Source organism: Pristiophorus japonicus, unplaced genomic scaffold, assembly GCF_044704955.1.
Source record: "Pristiophorus japonicus isolate sPriJap1 unplaced genomic scaffold, sPriJap1.hap1 HAP1_SCAFFOLD_119, whole genome shotgun sequence".
Taxonomy (NCBI): Eukaryota; Metazoa; Chordata; class Chondrichthyes; family Pristiophoridae; genus Pristiophorus; species Pristiophorus japonicus.
The window spans coordinates 1,179,779-1,204,520 of NW_027250853.1; the positions used below are offsets into that span (position 1 = coordinate 1,179,779).

The window sequence follows — 24,742 nt, forward strand, 5'->3', positions numbered from 1 at the left end:
AATGTAGAGGGAGCTTTACTCTGTATCTAACCCCGTGCTGTACCTGCCCTGGGAGTGTTTGATGGGAGAGTGTAGAGGGAGCTTTACTCTATATCTAACCCGTGCTGTACCTGCCCTGGGAGTGTTTGATGGGACAGTGTAGAGGGAGCTTTACTCTGTATCTAACCCTGTACTGTACCTGCCCTGGAAGTGTTTGATGGGAGAATGTAGAGGGAGCTTTACTCTGTATCTAACCCCGTGCTGTACATGCCCTGGGAGTGTTTGAATTTGTGTATTTCACATTGCTAAGACTTAAGCCATCACACAAAGGAGAGGAGGCAGAAGTTGCAAACTGCGTTCAGTCTTTAATTTCACAGAAATACTTTTACTGAAACTGTCACTGTGAACGGTTCAGGTCCCGTGGATTTCCCGAGTGTCAGAAAGATTCAGTGGTGCCAGTCCCGTGCATACGATGAGGACTGCGGGACGATGGAGCGCAGTGTGTTGCGCAGGAATAGTCTGCCTGCTCTCCCCGGTGATGGACGCAGTGAGCTGGGAGGCGGGATACACTCAGTCCGGGACAGGCAGATGATCAGAGACCCTGCGAACACCACTGGAAAGCGTTGTGGAACATGCGTAACCATGGTGAACTGGAGAGCGATTGGCGCCAGTCCTGGGGCATCCAGGGCCACTGCCAGAGCAAGGTGCAGCGCTCGGGGTGGGGCATCATGGCGAGGTGCCGGCCGTCGGCCGAGCAGAGGCCTGCCATTCCCAGCGGCGAACCATTGGGGTTCTGGGGATACTGTTCCGTCGGGGCACCAGAGTCATCGCAGTAACGGAGTGGAGCCAGACCGTTCTCGGTCACCAACGTCAGCACCTTCTCCGACTCAAACTGCATATAACCTGCAAAGTGAATGGGACCGAACGTCAACACTCCCCTCCGAATAACTCACAGCCACTCCCCGAGGTCACTGGTCCCAGTCCCCCCACGACCCCTGCCCCGGGTCAGTGCACAGAGGACCCCTCCCCCACCCCGGGTCAGTGCACAGAGGACCCCTCCCCCACCCCGGGTCAGTGCACAGAGGACCCCTCCCCCACCCCGGGTCAGTGCACAGAGGACCCCTCCCCCACCCCGGGTCAGTGCACAGAGGACCCCTCCCCCGCCCCGGGTCAGTGCACAGAGGACCCCTCCCCCGCCCCGGGTCAGTGCACAGAGGACCCCTCCCCCACCCCCACCCCCGGGTCAGTGCACAGAGGACCCCGACCCCCCACCCCCACCCCCGGGTCAGTGCACAGAGGACCCCGACCCCCCCCCCCACCCCCGGGTCAGTGCACAGAGGACCCCTCCCCCGCCCCGGGTCAGTGCACAGAGGACCCCGACCCCCCCACCCCCGGGTCAGTGCACAGAGGACCCCTCCCCCGCCCCGGGTCAGTGCACAGAGGACCCCTCCCCCACCCCGGGTCAGTGCACAGAGGACCCCTCCCCCATCCCGGGTCAGTGCACAGAGGACCCCGACCCCCCCCCCCCCCACCCCCGGGTCAGTGCACAGAGGACCCCTCCCCCGCCCCGGGTCAGTGCACAGAGGACCCCGACCCTCGACCCCCCCACCCCCGGGTCAGTGCACAGAGGACCCCTCCCCCGCCCCGGGTCAGTGCAAAGAGGACACCTCCCCCCGGAGTCAGTGCACAGAGGACCCCGACCCCCCCCCCCCCACCCCCGGGTCAGTGCACAGAGGACCCCCTCCCAGGTTAGTGTGTAGTAGACCGTCCCCCCCGCCCCTCCCCCCCCCCCCCCCGTGGCTCAGTGTGTAGTGGACCCTCCCTCCCCCTCCCCCCGTGGCTCAGTGTGCAGTGGACTCTCTCTTCCCCCCCCCCCCCCCCCCCGGGTCAGTCTGTAGTGGACCCTCCCTTCCCCCTTCCTCCCCCCCCCCCCTCCCCCTGTGTCAGTCTGTAGTGGACCCTCCCCCCCCCCCCCTCCCCCGTGGCTCAGTGTGTAGTGGCTCTGTCTGTAGTGGACCCTCCTCCCTCCCTTCCCCCCCCCCCCCCCCCCGTGGCTCAGTGTGTAGTGGACTCTCCCTCCCCCCCCCCCGGGTCAGTCTGTAGTGAACCCCCCCGTGGCTCAGTGTGTAGTGGACTCTCCCTCCCCCGCCCCCCCCCGGGGTCAGTGTGTAGTGGACCCTCCCCCCCCCCCCTCCCCCGTGGCTCAGTGTGTAGTGGACCCTCCCTCCCCCTCCCCCCGGCTCAGTGCGGACCCCCGAGCTCTCACCTTCTCCATGGGCCACCCAGATGCCCAGGGTCGAGCCCTCCATCCCCCGCAGCAGCACTGAGCTGCTCTCCAAGATGGCGACAGTAACGAAGCGCGACTCGAAGCGGCCGGAGCGGTTGTGGGTCAGCAGCACGCCCTGTCGCGCTGCACCGTCTGAAACAGAGAGATTGGTCCCAGTTACAAACTCCCCAACACTATCCTTGGGTCGAGACGCTTCCCGTGACCTGCAGCCTGGCCCCCACCCCCACGTTCCCTCGATGTTTTAGCCGCGCGGTTTCTTTATTTGCTGCGTGGCCCTGCATGCTTCCAGTGGCCACAGCCTGTGAGCGACTGCGCGGGAACTCCCAACTGATGCATGGCCCGCACCCGCAACACTGCCCCACACTAACCCAGCGGGAAATCACTGAACACAGCCACGCAGGTTAACAAGGCCATCGCTAAAGCAAACCAAACTTTGGGGTTATTTCCAGAGGGAGGGAATTGAAATGTAGTGAAGTTATGCTAAATGTGTATTGAACCTTGGCTTGACTACACTTCGAGTACTGTGAACAGTTCTGGTCACCACGTTATAAAAAGGATATAGAAGCACTGGCGAGGGTTCAGAGGAGATTTACAAGGACAATAACCAGAAGGCTGGATATCTTTACTCTTGAAAAAAGCCGTACAATTAAGGTTCCGATAGTAAACCCACAGAGAGTATTTCCACTTGTGGAAAACATAGAAACATAGAAACATAGAAACATAGAAAATAGGTGCAGGAGTAGGCCATTCGGCCCTTCTAGCCTGCACCGCCATTCAATGAGTTCATGGCTGAACATTCAACCTCAGTACCCCATTCCTGCTTTCTCGCCATACCCCTTGATCCCCCTAGTAGTAAGGACCTCATCTAACTCCTTTTTGAATATATTTAGTGAATTGGCCTCAACAACTTTCTGTGGTAGAGAATTCCACAGGTTCACCACTCTCTGGGTGAAGAAGTTCCTCCACATCTCGGTCCTAAATGGCTTACCCCTTATCCTTAGACTGTGACCTCTGGTTCTGGACTTCCCCAACATTGGGAACATTCTTCCTGCATCTAACCTGTCTAACCCCGTCAGAATTTTAAATGTTTCTATGAGGTCCCCTCTCATTCTTCTGAACTCCAGTGAATACAAGCCCAGTTGATCCAGTCTTTCTTGATAGGTCAGTCCCGCCATCCCGGGAATCAGTCTGGTGAATCTTCGCTGCACTCCCTCAATAGCAAGAATGTCCTTCCTCAGGTTAGGAGACCAAAACTGTACACAATACTCTAGGTGTGGCCTCAGAGGAGATTTACAAGGACAATAACCAGAAGGCTGGATATCTTTACTCTTGAAAAAAGCCGTACAATTAAGGTTTCGATAGTAAACCCACAGAGAGTATTTCCTCTTGTGGAGAAGAGAAAAAATAGAGGCTATCAATATAAGCTAGTCACCAATAAATCAAATGTACCAAGGGTAATACAGGAATCATGGGGGACTTTAATTTTCATATAGATTAGGTAAACCAAATTTGCAGAAATAGTGTAAAATCATGGAATGCATTCAAGATAATTTTCTAGGTCAGTATATCGAGGAACCTTCTGGGGAATTAGCTATTTTAGATCTAGCATTGTGCAATGAGACAGGGAATTAATAACCTTGTAGTAAAGAAGCCTCTGGGGAGCAGTGATCATAATATGATTCAAACTCTGTGTTTGAGAGTGATTTAGTTAAGTTTGAAACTAGGGTCCTAAATCTGAACAAAGCAATGTATTTAGGTATGAGGGGTGGGTTAGCCAAGGTAGGTTGGGAAACTAGATTAAAAGATATGACAGTGGAAAACCAATGGGAAACATTTAAAGAAATAAATCATAATTTGCCATGAATATACACTCCCTTACGGAATAAAAACATCAGGGGAAAAATGGTCCACTCGTGGCTAACAAGAGAAATTAAAGATAGTATTAGATCAAAGGAAGAGTCGTCTAATGTTGCCAACAAGAGTAGTAAGCCTGAGGATTGGGAGGATTTTAGAATTCAGCAAAGGAGGACAAAGAAAGTGAAAATAGAGTATGAGAGTAAACTAGTGAGAGACATAAAAATAGACGGTAAAAGCTCCAGGTTATGTAAAAAGTAAAAAATATGGGTCCCTTACAGGCTGAGACAGGAGAAATTATAACTGGTAATAAGGAAATTAAGCAAATACTTTGCGTCTGTCTTCATTCCGGAAATAGTGGAGAACCAAGGGTCTAGTGAGAATAAGGAACTGAAAGGAATTAGTATCAGTAAAGAAACAGTACTGGAGAAATTAATGGGACTGAAAGCCGATAAAACCCCTGGACCCGATGGCCCACATCCAAGGGTTTTGAAAGAAGTAGCAATAGAAATAGTGGATGTATTGTTTGTCATCTTCCAAATTCCAGATTCTGAATGGTTCCCGCGGATTGGGAGGTAGCAAATGTAACCCCTATTTAAGACAGGAAGGAGAGAAAAAACGGGGAATTACAGACCAGTTAGCCAAACATCAGTAGTAGGGAAAATGCTAAAATCTATTAATAAGGACATGGTAACAGGGCACTTCGAAAATAATAATAGGATTGGCCAGAGTCAACACGAATTTATGAAAGGGAAATAGTGTTTGACAAATCTGTCAAGAGTTTTTTGAAGATGTAACTAGTAGGATAGATAAGGGAGAACCAGTGGATATGGTGTATTTGGATTTTAAAAAGCACTCGATAAGGTGCCACATAAGAGGTTATTAAACAAAATTAGGGCTCATGGGATTGGGGGTAATATATCAGCATGGATTCACAGAATCACAGAATGGTTACAGCACGGAAGGCCATTCGGCCCGTCGAGCCCATGCCAACTCTCAGCGAGTCCCACTCCCCCACCTTTTCCCCGTAACCCTGCAAATATTTTTCTGTCAGATACTTATCCAACTCCCTTTTGAAAGATAAAATGGGGTTTGCCTCCACCACCCTTTCAGGCCGTGCATTCCAGATTTTAACCACTCGCTGCGTAAAAAAGCTTTCTCTTACATCGTCTTTGGATCGTTTGCTAATCACCTTCAATCTGTGTCCTCTGGTTCTCGACCCTACTGCCAATGGGAACAGTTTCTCTCGATCTACTCTGTCCAGAACCCTCATGATATTGAACATCTCCATCAAATCGCCTCTCAACCTTCTCTGCTCCAAGGAGAACAACCCCAGCTTCTCCAGTCTGTCCACGTAACTGAAGTTCCTTATTCCTGGAATCATTCTCGTAAATCTTTTCTGCATCCTCTCCAAGGCCTTCACATCTTTCCTAAAGAGCCCAGAATTGGACACAATGCTCCAGTTGAGGCCGAACCAGTGTTTTATCAAAAACTGGTTCATCAAAATTTTCATACTTTTGTACTCTATACCTCTATTTATGAAGCTCAGGATCCCGTAAGGCTTTTAACTGCTTTCTCAACCTGCCCTGCCACCTTCAGCGATTTATGCACATATACCCCCAGGTCTCTCTGTTCATGCACCCCCTTTAGGATTGTACTATTTAGTTTATATATCCTCTCCTCATTCTTTTACCAGAATGCATCACTTCACACTTTTCGGTGTTAAACTTCATCTGCCACATGTTCGCCCATTTCACCAGCCTGTCTGTGTCTTCCTGAAGTCCATCACTATCCTCCTCACTGTTCACTATACTTACAATTTTTGTGTCATCTGCAAATTTTGAAATAGTGCCCTGTACACCCATGTCCAAGTCATTAATATACATCAGGAAAAGCAGTGGTCCCAGTATTGACCCCTGGGGAACACCACTGTATATCTTCCTCCAGTCCGAAAAACAACCGTTCACCACTCCTCTCTGCTTCCTGTCACTGAGCCAATCCCATATCCAAGCTGCCACAGTCCCGTTTATTCCTTGGGCTTCAACTTTTCGGGCGAGCCGATTATGCGGCACTTTGGAAATCCATGTACACAACATCAACCACATTACCCTCATCAACCCTCTCTGTTACCTCATCAAAAAACTGGATCAAGTTGGTTAAACACGATTTGCCTTTAACAAATCCGTGCGGCCTTCCTTAATTAATCCACACTTGTCCAGTAACTGTTCATTTTGTCCTTTATTACTGTTTCTAAAAGCTTCCCTACGACCGAGGTTAAACTGACCGGCCTGTAGTGTTGGGTTTATCTTTACTCCTTTGTTGAACAATAATGTAACATTTGCAATTCTCCACTCCTCTGGTACCACCTCCGTATCTATGTAGGATTGGAATATTATGGTCAGTACCTCCGCGATTTCCGTCCTCAATTCCCTCAGCGTTCTAGGATGCATCCCACCTGCTCCTGGTGATTGATCTACTTTAATACAGCCAGCCTTTCGAATATCTCTTCTTTTATCCTATCAAGTGTCTCCAGTAGCTCCTCCTGCACAATGTCTATGGCAGCATCCTCTTCCGTGGAGAAGACAGGCACAAAGTACTCCCACACTCGGCCTCCAGGCCTAGGTCTCCTTCTTGGTCCAGAATCAGCCCCAGCCCTTCTCTTACTACCCGTTTACTATTTATACCTCGAGAGGAGCTTAGGATTACCTTTTATGTAGGATTGAGGATTGGTAAACGGATAGAAAATCCAGAGTAGGAATAATCAGGTCTTTTTCAAGTTGGCAGGCTGTAACTAGCTGGGTACCTCAGCTTTTTGCAACCTAAATTAATGACTTCGATGAAGGGACTGAGTGTAGGTGGAATGTAAGTTGTGAGGAGGATGCAAAGAGGCTTCAAGGGGATATAGAGAGGCTCAGTGAGTGGGCAAGAACATGGCAAATGGAATATAATGTGGAGAAATGTGACGTTATCCACTTTGGTAGGAAAAATAGAAAAGCAGAGTATTTTTTAAATGATGAGAGATTGGGAAATGTTGGTGTTCAGAGGGACCTGGGTGTGGGTGTCCTTGTACACCAATCACTGAAAGTTAACGTGCAGGTACAGCAAGCAATTAGGAAAGTAAATGGTTTGTTAACCGTCATTACAAGAGGATTTGAGTACAGGAGTAAAGACATACTGCAATTATACAGGGCCCTGGTGAGACCACACCCGGAGTATTGTGTACAGTTCTGGTCTCCGTACCTCAGGAAAGATATACTTGCCATGGAGGGAGTGCATCAAAGGTTCACCAGACTGATTCCTGGGATGGGGGGATTGTCCTATGAGGAGAAATTGAGTAGACTCGGCCGATATTCTCTGGAGTTGAGAAGAACGAGATCTGATTTCATTGAAACATGTAAAATTCTAACAGGGCTTGACAGGGTAGATGCAGGGAGGATGTTTCCCCCGGCTAGGGACTCTAGGACCAGGGGTCACAGTCTCAGAATAAGAGGTCGGCCATTTAGGACTGAGATGAGAAGAAATTTCTTCACTCAGAGGGTGGTAAATCTTTGGGATTCTCTGCCCCAGAGGACTGTGGAGGCTCAGACGCTGAGTATATTCAAGACCGAGATCGATAGATTTTTGGATATTAAGGGAATCAAGGGATATGGGGACAGTGCAGGAAAGTGGAGTTGAAGTAGAAGATCAGCCATGATCTCATTGAATGGCGGAGCAGGCTCGAGGGGCCGAATGGCCGACAACTGCTCCTATTTCTTATGTTCTTAAATAGGGAATTCAGAAGAAACTTCTTTACCCAGAGAGTGGTGCGAATGTGGAACTCTCTGCCACAGGGAGGGCTTGATGCGAATAGTATCGATGCATTTAAGGGGAGGCTGGATAAGCATGTGAGGGAGAAGGGAATAGAGGGTTATGCTGATAGAGTTAGATGAGGAAAGAGGGAGGGGGCTCATGTGGAACATTAACACCAGCATGGTCTGGTTGGGCCGAATGGCCTGTTTCTGTGCTGTACATTCTACCTTATTTATTAAACACTTGATGCAAGAGAGCGAACCACAGTCCGAGAAGTTCTCACCGTCCGACAGCTCCATGTCAGCCTCCGAGGCCACCCAGCCGAGCTGTGCCATCAGCTGGCACCCGTTACACACGCCCAGGCTGAAGGTGTCCCGCCGGGAACGGAACCTGGCGAACTCGGCGCGTGCCATGGGATTGAAATGTACCGTCGCTGCCCAACCTACAGGGGAGGAAACAGCCGGTTAAAGAAAGGTGCAACCACACAGCGGCACTGGGAACGTCACTGGGAGGCGAAGAGCGTCAAAGATCCCGGGCCCGGCTTGTCCCTGTTACAGTGCGGATGAAATATTCCGGCTCCTACCTTTTGCCGATCCCAGCACGTCAGCGTAACTGAAGCCTCCGACAAACACCACCCCACGGAACGAGTCCAGAGATAGCCCCGAGCAGATATCCGTCATCGTAACATCCCAAACCTGCAGGAGAAAGGAGCAGCGAGTTACCCAACCCCGGTCCCGATTCCGCCACCAATCCCAATCCCCCCTCGCCCAGGGACCCCCAACAGCTGTCACCGGCAGGCTGCCCCGCACCAGTATAACTGCGATCCGTCCCCCTCTCACCTGGAATCCGGCCATGACGAGCGAAGCCACCATCTCCCGATCCCCATTGCTGCCTTCCTCCCGGATCACTGCCACTCGTGGCTCACACACACCTGCCGACACCATGAAACGGAAGGTCATTGTCCCACACCATTACACAGGATCACACCGGATATACGGCACAGAAACAGGCCGTTCACACCGGATATACGGCACAGAAACAGGCCGTTCACACCGGATATACGGCACAGAAACAGGCCGTTCACACAGGATATACGGCACAGAAACAGGCCGTTCATACCGGATATACGGCACAGAAACAGGCCGTTCACACCGGATATACGGCACAGAAACAGGCCGTTCACACCGGATATACGGCACAGAAACAGGCTGTTCACACCGGATATACGGCAGAAACAGGCCGTTCACACCGGATATACGGCACAGAAACAGGCCGTTCACACCGGATATACGGCACAGAAACAGGCCGTTCACACCGGATATACGGCACAGAAACAGGCCGTTCACACCGGATATACGGCACAGAAACAGGCCGTTCACACCGGATATACGGCACAGAAACAGGCTGTTCACACCGGATATACGGCACAGAAACAGGCCGTTCACACAGGATATACGGCACAGAAACAGACTGTTCACACCGGATATACGGCACAGAAACAGGCCGTTCACACCGGATATACGGCACAGAAACAGGCCGTTCACACAGGATATACGGCACAGAAACAGACTGTTCACACCGGATATACGGCACAGAAACAGACTGTTCACACCGGATATACGGCACAGAAACAGGCCGTTCACACCGGATATACGGCACAGAAACAGGCCGTTCACACCGGATATACGGCACAGAAACAGACTGTTCACACCGGATATACGGCACAGAAACAGGCTGTTCACACCGGATATACAGCACAGAAACAGGCCGTTCACACCGGATATACGGCACAGAAACAGGCCGATCACACCGGATATACGGCACAGAAACAGGCCGTTCACACAGGATATACGGCACAGAAACAGACTGTTCACACCGGATATACGGCACAGAAACAGGCTGTTCACACCGGATATACGGCACAGAAACAGGCCGTTCAGCCCAACCAGGCCATGCCGCCGTTTATGCTCCACTCCAGCCTCCTCCCTTTTTCCTCAACTAACTATCAGCATAACCCTCTATTCCCTTCTCCCTCATATGTTTATCCAGCCTCCCCTTAAATGCATCGATACTATTCGCATCAAGCCCTCCCTGTGGCAGCAAGTTCCACATTCTCACCACTCTCTGGGTAAAGAAGTTTCTTTTGAATTTCCTGTTGGATTTCTTGGTGACTAGCTTATATTGATGGCCTCTAGTTTTGTTCTTTCCCACAAATGGAAACATTCTCTCTATCCACTCTATCAAAATCTTTCATCATTTTAAAGACCTCTATTAGGTCACCCCTCAGCCTTCTCTTTTCAAGGGAGAAGAGACCCGGCCTGTTCACCCTTTCCTGATATGTATACCCTCGCATTTCTGGTATCATCCTTGTAAATCTTCTCTGTACCCTCTCCGTTTTTATAATATGGCGCCCAGAACTATACACAATATTTTTAAGTGTGGTCTAAGCAAGGTACGATACAGTTTAGTATAACTTCCATACTTTTCAATTCAATCCCTTTCGAAATAAACTAGTACCTGGTTTGCTTTTTATGGCCTTGTTAACCTGTGTCGCTACTTTTAGTGATGTGTGTATTTGTTCCTCTACCTCACCCAGACTCACATCCTCCAAGTAATAAGTGACCTCCCTATTCTTCCGACCAAAATGGAACACATCACATTTATCTGTGTTGAACTTAATTTGCCAATTATATGCTCATTCTGCAAGTTTATTAATGTCCTCCTGTAATTTGTTGCAGTCTCCCTCAGTATTGAATATTCCCCACAATTTGGTGTCATCCGCAAATTTAGAAATTATGTTTTTGATTCCAAAGTCTAAATCGTTAATATAAATTGTGAACAGCAGTGGTCCCAGCACTGATCCACCATTACCCACCTTCTGCCCCTGTGAATATCTACCCTTTACCCCATCTCTCTGCTTTCTGTCTTGCAGCCAAACAGCAATCCATTCTGCTACTTGTCCCCTGACTCTGCATTCTCTGACCTTGTTCATCAGTCTATTACGGGGTGCCTTATCGAAGGCCTTTTGAAAATCTAGATAAGTTACATCGACTACATTACCCTTGTCTACTCTCTCTGTTACCTCTTCAACAAATTCAATGAGGTTGGTCAAGCAAGACTTTCCCTTTTGAAATCCATGCTGACTATTCATTATTCAATTTTTGGTTTCGAGATGTTCTTCTAATTTCTCCTTCAATAGGGATTCCATTATTTTTCCTACCACTGATGTTAAACTGACTGGTCGTAAGTTCCCTGATTATTGGCAGAAGGGTCGGGAACCAGAGGACACAGATTTAAGGTGATTGGCAAAAGAACCAAAGGGAGCAGGAGGAAAAACTTTTTACGCAGCGAGTGGTTTCGATCTGGAATGCACGGCCTGAAAGGGTCCAGGCAATATCCTCGTAAATCTCCTCTGTACCCTTTCTAGTGCAATCACATCTTTCCTGTAATGTGGTGACCAGAACTGCACACAGTACTCCAGCTGCTGCCTAACTAGTGTTTTATACAGTTCAAGCATAATCTCCCTGCTCTTGTATTCTATGCCTCGGATAATAAAGGCAAGTATTCTGTATGTCTTCTTAACCACCTTATCCACCTGGCCTGCTACCTTCAGGAATCTGTGGACATGCACTCCAAGGTCCCTTTGTTCCTCTACACTTCTCAGTGGCCTACCATTTAAAGTGTATTTCCTTGCCTTGTTAGCCCTCCCCAAATGCATTACCTCACACATATCCAGATTGAATTCTATTGCCACTGTTCCGCCCACCTGACCAGTTCATTGATATCTTCCTTCTTCATTATCAACCACATGGCCGATTTTAGTCATCTGCAAACTTCTTAATCATAACCCTTACATTCAAGTCTAAATCATTGATATATACCACAAAAAGCAAGGGACCCAGTACTGAGCCCTGTGGAACCCCACTGGAAACAGCCTTCGTCACAAAAACACCCATCAACCATTACCCTTTGCTTCCTGCCTCTGAGCCAATTTTGGATCCAACTTGTCACTTTGCCCTGGATCCCAAGGGCTTTTAATTTCATGACCAGTCTGCCACGTGGGACCTTATCAAAATCTTTGCTAAAATCTATATACACTCCATCACCGACCCTTCTTGTTACCTCCTCGAAAAATTCAATCAAGTTAGTCAAACACGATCTTCCCTTAACAAATCCATGCTGACTGTCCTTGATTAATCCGTGTCTTTCTAAATGACGATTTATCCTGTCCCTTAGAAATGTTTCCATTTATTTTGCCACCACCGAGGTTAGGCTGACTGGCCTGTAATTACTCGGCCTATCCCTTTCCACCTTTTTAAACAATGGTACCACATTAGCAGTCCTCCAGACCTATGGCACCACACTTGAAGCCAGAGAGGACTGGAAAATGATGGTCAAAGCCTCTGCTATTTCCTCTTTTGCTTCGCTTAACAGCCTGGGATATATTTCATCCGGGCCTGGGGACTTATCCACTTTCAAAGCAGCTAAACCCCTTAATATCTCCTCTCTCACTATGTTTATTTCATCTAATATTTCACACTCCTCCCCGATAACAGTGTCTGCATCGCCCTTCTCCTTTTTAAACAACTGTACAACGTTCGCAGTTCTCCAATCACGGGGGATCACGTGGTACTGACCGGGGGTCATGGGGGGGTCATGCAGTACTGCCGGAGATTGCGGAGATTCACGCAGTACTGGTCAGGGGTCACGGGGCATTGGCCGGGGGTCACGGGGGTTACATGATGCTGACCGGGTTCGTGGGGGTGGTCACGTGGTATTGGCTGGGGTGGGGGGGGGAAGATCACGAGATGCTGGCTGGGGGTCGCGGGGGGGTTATGCGGTGTTGGCTGGGGGTCACATGTGACGACACGGTCTCACACTTACCTGAGTCGGTGGACGGTCTGGGGATGTGCGCCGGCTGGAAGCTGAGCTTGTATTTTGGGGCAACGCGATGCTCCAGCCCCCGCTCCTCCTCCTCCACACAGGCCCGATGGGACTGCAGCCTCTCCAGCCGGAAACTAGTCTCCTCCCACCAGGAGCGGAGGGTGGCCGTTCTCTCTGACAGAACCTCATCCCCATTCACTCGCACCCTCACCTGGGAGAGAATAAGGCCATAAACACACGGGAACACAGAGCGATGTCAGCCCCACCCCCACCGCACTGTCCCAGCCCACCACCCAGATAACCAGCTCACTCACCGTGACTGGGCCCGATAACCAGCTCACTCACCGTGACTGGGCCCGATAACCAGCTCACTCACCGTGACTGGGCCCGATAACCAGCTCACTCACCGTGACTGGGCCCGATAACCGGCTCACTCACCGTGACTGGGCCCGATAACCGGCTCACTCACCGTGACTGGGCCCGATAACCAGCTCACTCACCGTGACTGGGCCCGATAACCGGCTCACGCACCGTGACTGGGCCCGATAACCGGCTCACTCACCGTGACTGGGCCCGATAACCGGCTCACTCACCGTGACTGGGCCCGATAACCGGCTCACTCACCGTGACTGGGCCTGATAACCGGCTCACGCACCGTGACTGGGCCCGATAACCAGCTCACTCACCGTGACTGGGCCCGATAACTGGCTCACTCACCATGCTCTGGGCTCCCTCTCCAACGGTTGATCCGATGCGGCAGCACTGAAGGCCCGCTGCTCTGTAGCGGGAGCACACTGCGTTCACAGCCATCTCGGACACCTCCAACACCAAACCCAGCTCCTCCGAAAACAACAGCTCAATCGCTGGGGCGAGAGAGTCACCGAGGGTCAGTGCCAGCGACCGCGGGGGGGGGAGAGGGTTACGGTGGGTAAGGGGGGGGGAGGGGAGGGGGTGGTGGCTCGGTGGGGGGGGGGGGGCTCGTGGGGGGGGGGCGCTGTCGGGGGGAGGGTGTCGGGGGGGTGAGGGGTGTGTGTGTCGGGGGGAGGGTGTCGGGGGGGTGAGGGGTGTGTGTGTCGGGGGGAGGGGTGAGGGTTGGCTCGGGTGGAGGGTGTCGGGGGGGGGGGGGGTGAGGGGTGGCTCGGGGGGGGGGGTGGTTGAGGGGTGGCTCGGGGGGGGAGGGGGTGAGGGGTGGCTCGGGGGGGTGAGGGCTGGCTCGGGGGGATCAGAATGTTGAGAGACCCTCGTCACTCACCGCTGGTGTCGCTGTTTGAAATGTCGAGCTCGATCCCTCAGTTTCCCGCGATTGCCATCTCGAGCATGCACGTGAGCAGTCCCCCATCACTCACATCATGGCCGGCACTCAGCAGGCGCTCTGGGCAAGAGAAAAGAGAAAGAGAGAAAGAGTGAGGCGGGCACGGTGGGGAACACAGGGAATGGTCCCGGCTCAAGGACTCACCCTCCAGGAGCCGCTGAGTGACAGTGAAGCAGGACACCAGGCGGTGCGGACTGTCCAGGTCTGGGCAGTCATTGCCGATCTGTGAGTAACACTGAGCCAAGGCTCCTCCGCCCAGCCGGTACTGACCGGGAGTGACCGGTACATACAGGAGCACCCCTGAAACAAGGAGAGAGCGCGTCAGCACCCGAGGGCCACCCCTCAACCCAAACCTGGGCCACCCCACACCCCAAACCTGTACCCTGCCCCTGGTACCCCACACTCAGCCCCTGGTACCCCACACCCAGCCCCCGGTACCCCACACCCTGCCCCTGGTACCCCACACCCAGCCCCCGGTACCCCACACCCAGACCCTGGTACCCAACACCCAGCCCCTGGTACCCCACACCCAGCCCCTGGTACCCCACACCCAGCCCCTGGTACGGCACACCCAGCCCCTGGTACCCCACACCCAGCCCCTGGTGCCCCAAACCCAGCCCCCGGTACCCCACACCCTGCCCCCGGTACCCCACACCCTGCCCCTGGTACCCCACACCCAGCCCCCGGTGCCCCACACCCAGCCCCCGGTGCCCCACACCCAGCCCCCGGTGCCCCACACCCAGCCCCTGGTGCCCCACACCCAGCCCCTGGTGCCACACACCCTGCCCCCGGTGCCCCACACCCAGACCCTGGTGCCCCACACCCAGACCCTGGTGCCCCACACCCAGACCCTGGTGCCCCACACCCCGTCCCCAGCGCCCCACACCCTATCCCTGAACCCTGTACCCCTGCACCCTGCCCCTAATGGCATGCCCCGGTACCCATACCCCTGGCCCCAGTGTATCAGCAATTGATTCTCTACCTTGTCCGTGGGGATTTTTCAGGTCAGGGATCACAGTGCCTGTGATGTCGGGACAGACGGCGTAAACTGAGACCACGAGGGAGCCTGAGAATCCGGAGAGAAAGCAGTGTCAGTCTGAATGAATGGTGGGTTGGCAATACAGCAGAGAACTCTGCTGGGTATAGAAAGTACCGAGGCAATCAACAAATGGAAATATGACGGGAAATGAGCGCGCCTGGGAATAGATTCAAAGCCAACATAAAAGGGGAGACAAACACCGAGCGACGGCCTGCGTGACTCCTTACCTGGGGCCTTCACCGTCTCCTGCCCCACACGAGCCGCCATACTCAGGGAATCCTTCCCGCCGTCTACGGCCACTCCCAGCTCGGCCATGGCGTGGCACATGGCCACACAGGCGTCGTACAGAGCTGCCCCCTCACCCGGCAACTTGGCCGGCCACATCCAGTTACCGCTACACTTCACATCCTGGCACAGAGAGAACGGAGACCATCACACCCAGCAGCACAGGGTCAGATACACAGTGCGGGAGGGTCAGACACACAGTGAGGGAGGGTCAGACACACAGTGAGGGAGGGAGCGTCAGGCACACAGTGAGGGAGCGTCAGGCACACAGTGAGGGAGCGTCAGACACTCAGTGAGGGAGCGTCAGGCACACAGTGAGGGAGGGAGCGTCAGGCACACAGTGAGGGAGCGTCAGGCACACAGTGAGGGAGCGTCAGGCACACAGTGAGGGAGCGTCAGGCACACAGTGAGGGAGCGTCAGGCACACAGTGAGGGAGCGTCAGGCACACAGTGAGGGAGCGTCAGGCACACAGTGAGGGAGGGTCAGACACACAGTGAGGGAGGGTCAGACACACAGTGAGGGAGGGTCAGACACACAGTGAGGGAGGGTCAGACACACAGTGAGGGAGGGAGCGTCAGGCACAAAGTGAGGGAGCGTCAGGCACACAGTGAGGGAGGGTCAGACACACAGTGAGGGAGGGAGCGTCAGGCACACAGTGAGGGAGCGTCAGGCACACAGTGAGGGAGCGTCAGGCACACAGTGAGGGAGCGTCAGGCACACAGTGAGGGAGCGTCAGGCACACAGTGAGGGAGCGTCAGGCACACAGTGAGGGAGCGTCAGGCACACAGTGATGGAGAGTCAGACACACAGTGAGGGAGGGTCAGGCACACAGTGAGAGAGAGTCAGACACACAGTGAGGGAGGGAGAGTCAGACACACAGTGAGGGAGGGAGAGTCAGACACACAGTGAGGGAGGGAGGGTCAGACACACAGTGAGGGAGGGTCAGACACACAGTGAGGGAGGGTCAGACACACAGTGAGGGAGGGAGGGTCAGACACACAGTGAGGGAGGGAGGGTCAGACACACAGTGAGGGAGAGTCAGACACACAGTGAGGGAGAGTCAGACACACAGTGAGGGAGGGAGGGTCAGACACACAGTGAGGGAGGGTCAGACACACAGTGAGGGAGGGTCAGACACACAGTGAGGGAGGGTCAGACACACAGTGAGGGAGGGTCAGACACACAGTGAGGGAGAGTCAGACACACAGTGAGGGAGGGTCAGACACACAGTGAGGGAGGGTCAGACACACAGTGAGGGAGGGTCAGACACACAGTGAGGGAGGGTCAGACACACAGTGAGGGAGGGTCAGACACACAGTGAGGGAGGGTCAGACACACAGTGAGGGAGCGTCAGACACACAGTGAGGGAGGGTCAGACACACAGTGAGGGAGGGTCAGACACACAGTGAGGGAGGGTCAGACACACAGTGAGGGAGGGAGTGTCAGACACACAGTGAGGGAGGGTCAGACACACAGTGAGGGAGGGTCAGACACACAGTGAGGGAGGGTCAGACACACAGTGAGGGAGGGTCAGACACACAGTGAGGGAGGGTCAGACACACAGTGAGGGAGGGAGCGTCAGACACACAGTGAGGGAGGGAGCGTCAGACACACAGTGAGGGAGGGAGCGTCAGACACACAGTGAGGTAGGGTCAGACACACAGTGAGGGAGAGTCAGACACACAGTGAGGGAAGGAGGATCAGACACACAGTGAGGGAGGGTCAGACACACAGTGAGGGAGGGTTAGACACACAGTGAGGGAGAGTCAGACACACAGTGAGGGAGCGTCAGACACACAGTGAGGGAGGGTCAGACACACAGTGAGGGAGCGTCAGGCACACAGTGAGGGAGCGTCAGACACACAGTGAGGGAGGGAGGGTCAGACACACAGTGAGGGAGGGAGGGTCAGACACACAGTGAGGGAGGATCAGACACACAGTGAGGGAGAGTCAGACACACAGTGAGGGAGGGAGGGTCAGACACACAGTGAGGGAGGGTTAGACACACAGTGAGGGAGGGTCAGACACACAGTGAGGGAGGGAGGGTCAGACACACAGTGAGGGAGGGTTAGACACACAGTGAGGGAGGGTCAGACACACAGTGAGGGAGGGTCAGACACACAGTGAGGGAGAGTCAGACACACAGTGAGGGAGGGAGGGTCAGACACACAGTGAGGGAGAGTCAGACACACAGTGAGGGAGGGAGGGTCAGACACACAGTGAGGGAGGGAGGGTCAGACACACAGTGAGGGAGAGTCAGACACACAGTGAGGGAGGGAGGGTCAGACACACAGTGAGGGAGGGAGGGTCAGACACACAGTGAGGGAGGGAGGGTCAGACACACAGTGAGGGAGAGTCAGACACACAGTGAGGGAGGGAGGGTCAGACACACAGTGAGGGAGGGAGGGTCAGACACACAGTGAGGGAGAGTCAGACACACAGTGAGGGAGGGAGGGTCAGACACACAGTGAGGGAGGGAGGGTCAGACACACAGTGAGGGAGGGAGGGTCAGACACACAGTGAGGGAGGGAGGGTCAGGCACACAGTGAGGGAGGGTCAGACCCAGCAACACACACAGTGAGGGAAGGTACAGCTGGTGGACCCAGGGGGGCATCACTTACCTTGAGCTCAGTCACTCGGGCGAACACCAGGTTAGTTAGAGCCTCTCCGATGGCCATTCGGGCTCCGGCACCGGGGTCAATCAGTCCTTTGATTGGCTGCTCGCCAATCGCCGTTGCCGCTCCGATGGTGTCGAAATACGAGAGGGCAACAACTGCCACGTCGGCTAAAGGAGTGTGGAGCGGCCCTACACACTGCTGCTGGGCAACCAGACCCGTCACCGAACGGTCAACCTACGGCAGGAGAGAGAGAGCATCACCGACCGCCCGACCCCAACTGATCCACAACCAAACCTGCTCCTCCTCCCCCTCTCCAATCCTCCGACTAACCTGCCCGACTAAGACCACCCTCACTCCCTTACCTGATTGGTCAGATATCGCCCTCCCTGATCCCCGACCCCTCCTTCCCTTATTGGTCAAATATCGCTCTCTCTGACCCTCGACCACGCCCCCATACCTTATTGGCCAGATATCTCTCTCTGACCCCCTATCCTTCCTTACCTTATTGGTCAGATATCTCTTGCTCGCCACCGAGGGGAGGCGCAGTACGCGGTTCAGGGCCTCCCTCACAGTCAGTTCAGCGGGAAGGGTCAAAGGTTGAAGGTTAAGCTTCACATGATTCAATGTGAACTCCTGCAAAAATAGATATTTTTAAAAAATGATGAGAGATGCAGGAAAACTGTCAAGAACTTAAAGTGGTGCAACCTGTATCAGTGTTACAGTGAGGGGTGTGGGATATATCAGTATTACAGTGAGGGGTGTGGGGTATTTCAGTGTTACAGTGAGGGGTGTGCAGTATATCAGTATTACAGTGAGGGGTGTGGGGTATTTCAGTGTTACAGTGAGGGGTGTGGGGTATATCAGTGTTACAGTGAGGGGTGTGGGGTATATCAGTGTGACAGTGAGGGGTGTGGGGTATATCAGTGTTACAGTGAGGTGTGTGGGGTATTTCAGTATTACAGTGAGAGATGTGGGGTATATCAGTGTTACAGTGAAGGGTGTGGGGTATAACTGTGTTACAGTGAGGAGTATATCAGTGTTGCAGTGAGGGGTGTGTGGTATATCAGTGTTACAGTGAGGGGTGTGGTGTATATCAGTGTTACAGTGAGGGGTGTGGGGTATTTCAGTGTTACAGTGAGGGGTGTGCAGTATATCAGTATTACAGTGAGGGGTGTGGGGTATATCAGTGTTACAGTGAGGGGTGTGGGGTATATCAGTGTTACAGTGAGGGGTGTGGGGTATATCAGTGTTACAGTGAGGGGTGTGGGGTATATCAGTGTTACAGTGAGGTGTGTGGGGTATTTCAGTGTTACAGTGAGAGATGTGGGGTATATCAGTGTTACAGTGAGGGGTGTGGGGTATATCAGTGTTACAGTGAGGGGTGTGGGGTATATCAGTGTTACAGTGAGGGATGTAGGGTATAACAGTGTTACAGTGAGGGATGTGGGGTATATCAGTGTTACAGTGAGAGGTGTGGGGTATATCAGTGTTACAGTGAGGGGTGTGGGGTATATCAGTGTTACAGTGAGGGATGTGGGGTATATCAGTGTTACAGTGAAGGGTGTGGGGTATAACTGTGTTACAGTGAGGAATATATCAGTGTTGCAGTGAGGGGTGTGGGGTATATCAGTGTTACAGTGAGGGGTGTGGGGTGTGGGGTATATCAATGTTACAGTGAGGGGTGTGGGGTATATCAGTGTTACAGTGAGGGGTGTGGGGTATATCAGTGTTGCAGTGAGGGGTGTGGGTCTATCAGTGTTACAGTGAGGGGTGTGGGGTATATCAATGTGACAGTGAGGGGTGTGGGGTATATCAGTGTTACAGTGAGGGGTGTGGGGTATATCAGTGTTACAGTGAGGGGTGTGGGGTATATCAGTGTTGCAGTGAGGGATGTGGGGTATATCAGTGTTACAGTGAGGGATGTGGGGTATATCAGTGTTACAGTGAGAGGTGTGGGGTATATCAGTGTTACAGTGAGGGGTGTGGGGTATATCAGTGTTACAGTGAGGGATGTGGGGTATATCAGTGTTACAGTGAAGGGTGTGGGGTATAACTGTGTTACAGTGAGGAATATATCAGTGTTGCAGTGAGGGGTGTGGGGTATATCAGTGTTACAGTGAGGGGTGTGGGGTGTGGGGTATATCAATGTTACAGTGAGGGGTGTGGGGTATATCAGTGTTACAGTGAGGGGTGTGGGGTATATCAGTGTTGCAGTGAGGGGTGTGGGTCTATCAGTGTTACAGTGAGGGGTGTGGGGTATATCAATGTGACAGTGAGGGGTGTGGGGTATATCAGTGTTACAGTGAGGGGTGTGGGGTATATCAGTGTTACAGTGAGGGGTGTGGGGTATATCAGTGTTGCAGTGAGGGATGTGGGGTATATCAGTGTTACAGTGAGGGGTGTGGGGTATAACTGTGTTACAGTGAGGGGTATATCAGTGTTACAGTGAGGGGTGTGGGGTACATCAGTGTTACAGTGAGGGGTGTGGGGTATATCAGTGTTACAGTGAGGGGTGTGGGATATGTCAGTGTTACAGTGAGGGGTGTGGGGTATAACTGTGTTCCAGTGAGGGGTGTGGGGTATATCAGTGTTCCAGTGAGGGGTGTGGGGTATATCAGTGTTCCAATGAGGGGTGTGGGGTATATCAGTGTTCCAGTGAGGGGTGTGGGGTATATCAGTGTTCCAGTGAGGGCTGTGAGGTATGTCAGTGTTACAGTGAGGGGTATGGGGTATATCAGTGTTCCAGTGAGGGGTGTGGGGTATATCAGTGTTACAGTGAGGGGTGTGGGGTATATCAGTGTTCCAGTGAGGGGTGTGGGGTATATCAGTGTTACAGTGAGGGTTGTGGGGTATATCAGTGTTACAGTGAGTGGTGTGGGGTATATCATTGTTACAGTGAGCGGTGTGGGGTATATCAGTGTTACAGTGAGGGTTGTGGGGTATATCAGTGTTACAGTGAGTGGTGTGGGGTATATCATTGTTACAGTGAGCGGTGTGGGGTATATCAGTGTTACAGTGAGAGGTGTGGAGTATATCAGTGTTACAGTGAGGGGTGTGAGGTATGTCAGTGTTACAGTGAGGGGTGTGGGGTATAACTGTGTTCCAGTGAGGGATGTAGGGTATATCAGTGTTACAGTGAGGGGTGTGGGGTATATCAGTGTTACAGTGAGGGGTGTGAGGTATGTCAGTGTTACAGTGAGGGGTGTGGGGTATAACTGTGTTACAGTGAGGGGTGTGGGGTATAACTGTGTTCCAGTGAGGGGTGTGGGGTATATCATTGTTACAGTGAGGGGTGTGGGGTATATCAGTGTTCCAGTGAGGGGTGTGGGGTATATCATTGTCACAGTGAGGGGTGTGGGGTATATCAGTGTTACAGTGAGAGATGTGGGGTATATCATTGGGGGATGGGGGGGGGGGCAGGGGAAGAGAGACGGGGGGGGGGGGGCAGGGGAAGAGAGACACAGGTGGCGGGGGGACATCGGAGGGGAGAGATGGAACTCGGGGAAGACAGATCACATTCTTCCAACCCCCTACAAGGGACATCGTTGGAGTGGAAAAAATCCAGAAGTCACGACACAATTGACCACAACTACAATCACCGGCCCCAGCCCGACAATCGGCCACAACTACAATCACCGGCCCCAGCCCGACAATCGGCCACAACTACAATCACCGGCCCCAGCCCGACAATCGACCACAACTACAATCACCGGCCCCAGCCCGACAATCGGCCACAACTACAATCACCGGCCATCGAATAATATCCGCTGATCAGAACAGCTAAGAATTTCCTCACCTTTCCATCTCCCGTTATTTTACCAACAAAATCGACAGGACATTTCTCCCGAGCACAGACCGCACGGAGAAACTCAGAGTCCTTCGAGCGCATGAGAAGAGCGTTCGTCTCCTGGTACTCCGCTCCCCACAGCTCCAGCACACTCAACGTCGGATCAGCCACCTACAAACACAGTGTGCACGGTCAGGGCAATGTCTGAACCCCTGAATCACACCCCGAGTCACAGTGAACAGTCAGGGAATGTCCCAATCCCCATACCCACCGAGTCACAGTGAGCAAGGTCAGGGAATGTCCCAATCCCCATAGCCCCCGAGTCACAGTGAGCACAGTCAGGGAATGTCCCAATCCCCATACCCCCCGAGTCACAGTGAGCAAGGTCAGGGAATGTCCCAATCCCCATAGCCCCCGAGTCACAGTGAGCACAGTCAGGGAATGTCCCAATCCCCATACCCACAGAGTCACAGTGAACACAGTCAGGGAATGTCCCAATCCCCATACCCACCGAGTCACAGTGAGCAAGGTCAGGGAATGTCCCAATCCCCATAGCCCCCGAGTCACAGTGAGCACAGTCAGGGAATGTCCCAATCCTCATAGCCCCCGAGTCACAGTGAGCACGGTCAGGGAATGTCCCAATCCCCATACCCCCCCAAGTCACAGTGAGCAAGGTCAGGGAATGTCCCAATCCCCACACCCCCGAGTCACAGTGAACAGTCAGGGAATGTCCCAATCCCCATACCCCCCAAGTCACAGTGAGCAAGGTCAGGGAATGTCCCAACCTCCATACCCCGCCGAGTCACAGTGAGTACAGTCAGGGAATGTCCCAATCCCCACACACCCAGAGTCACAGTGAGCACAGTCAGGGAATGTCCCAATCACCACACACCCCGAGTCACAGTGAGCACAGTCGTGGAATGTCCCAATCCCCACACACCCCGAGTCACAGTGAGCACAGTCATGGAATGTCCCAATCCCCACACCCCCCGAGTCACAGTGAGCACAGTCAGGGAATGTCCCAATCCCCACACACCCCGAGTCACAGTGAGCACAGTCAGGGAATGTCCCACACCCCCCGAGTCACAGTGAGCACAGTCATGGAATGTCCCAATCCCCACAAACCCCGAGTCACAGTAAGCACAGTCATGGAATGTCCCAATCCCCATAGCCCCCGAGTCACAGTGAGCAAGGTCAGGGAATGTCCCACACCCCCCGAGTCACAGTGAGCACAGTCAGGGAATGTTCCAATCCCCACAAACCCCGAGTCACAGTAAGCACAGTCATGGAATGTCCCAATCCCCATAGCCCCCGAGTCACAGTGAGCAAGGTCAGGGAATGTCCCACACCCCCCGAGTCACAGTGAGCACAGTCAGAGAATGTCCCAATCCCCACACACCCCGAGTCACAGTGAGCACAGTCATGGAATGTCCCAATCCCCACACCCCCTGAGTCACAGTGAGCACAGTCAGGGAATGTCCCAATCCCCACACACCCAGAGTCACAGTGAGCAGAGTCATGGAATGTCCCAATCCCCACACCCCCCGAGTCACAGTGAGCAAGGTCAGGGAAAGTCCCAATCCCCACACCCCCTGAGTCACAGTGAGCACAGTCAGGGAATGTCCCACACACCCCGAGTCACAGTGAGCACAGTCATGGAATGTCCCAATCCCCACATCCCCCGAGTCACAGTGAGTACAGTCAGGGAATGTCCCAATCCCCATACACCCCGAGTCACAGTGAGCACAGTCAGGGAATGTCTCAATCCCCATACACCCCGAGTCACAGTGAGCACAGTCAGGGAATGTCTCAATCCCCATACACCCCGAGTCACAGTGAGCACAGTCAGGGAATGTCCCAATCCCCACACCCTCCGAGTCACAGTGAGCACAGTCAGGGAATGTCCCAATCCCCATAGCCCCCGAGTCACAGTGAGCACAGTCAGGGAATGTCCCAATCCCCACACCCTCCGAGTCACAGTGAGCACAGTCAGGGAATGTCCCAATCCCCACATCCCCCGAGTCACAGTGAGCACAGTCAGGGAATGTCCCAATCCCCACAACCCCCAAGTCACAGTGAGCACTTCAGGGAATGTCCCAATCCCCATACACCCCGAGTCACAGTGAGCACAGTCAGGGAATGTCCCAATCCCCATACACCCCGAGTCACAGTGAGCACAGTCAGGGAATGTCCCAATCCCCACATCCCCCGAGTCACAGTGAGCACAGTCAGGGAATGTCCCAATCCCCACAACCCCCAAGTCACAGTGAGCACTTCAGGGAATGTCCCAATCCCCATACACCCCGAGTCACAGTGAGCACAGTCAGGGAATGTCCCAATCCCCATACACCCCGAGTCACAGTGAGCACAGTCAGGGAATGTCCCAATCCCCATACCCCCCGAGTCACAGTGAGCACAGTTAGGGAATGTCCCATCTCCTCCGAGTCACAGTGAGCACAGTCAGGGAATGTTCCAATCCCCATACACCCAGAGTCACAGTGAGCACAGTCAGGGAATGTCCCAATCCCCACAACCCCCCGAGTCACAGTGAGCACAGTCAGGGAATGTCCCAATCCCCACACCCAGAGTCACAGTGAGCACGGACAGGGAATGTCCCAATCCCCAAACCCCCGAGTCACAGTGAGCACGGTCAGGGAAAGTTCGAGGTGTGTCGCAAGACGGGAGTTCGAGGTCTGTGGAGAGACGGGAGTTCGAGGTGTGCGAAGAGACGGAGTTCGAGGTGCGTGGAGACGAGGAGTTCGAGGTGCGTGGAGAGACGGCAGTTCGAGGTGTGTGAACAGGGGGAGTTCGAAGTGTGTGGAGAGACAGCAGTTCGAGGTGTGTGGAGAGACGGGAGTTCGAGGTGTGTGAACAGGGGGAGTTCGAGGTGTGTGGAGAGACGGCAGT

General features: G+C 53.3%; 1 pseudogene; it reads right to left on the reverse strand.

Moving 5' to 3' along the window:
* Positions 1-324: 324 nt before the first annotated feature.
* Positions 325-24,742, reverse strand: part of LOC139242065 (phosphoribosylformylglycinamidine synthase-like) — a 448,425-nt pseudogene continuing 424,007 nt past the window's right edge.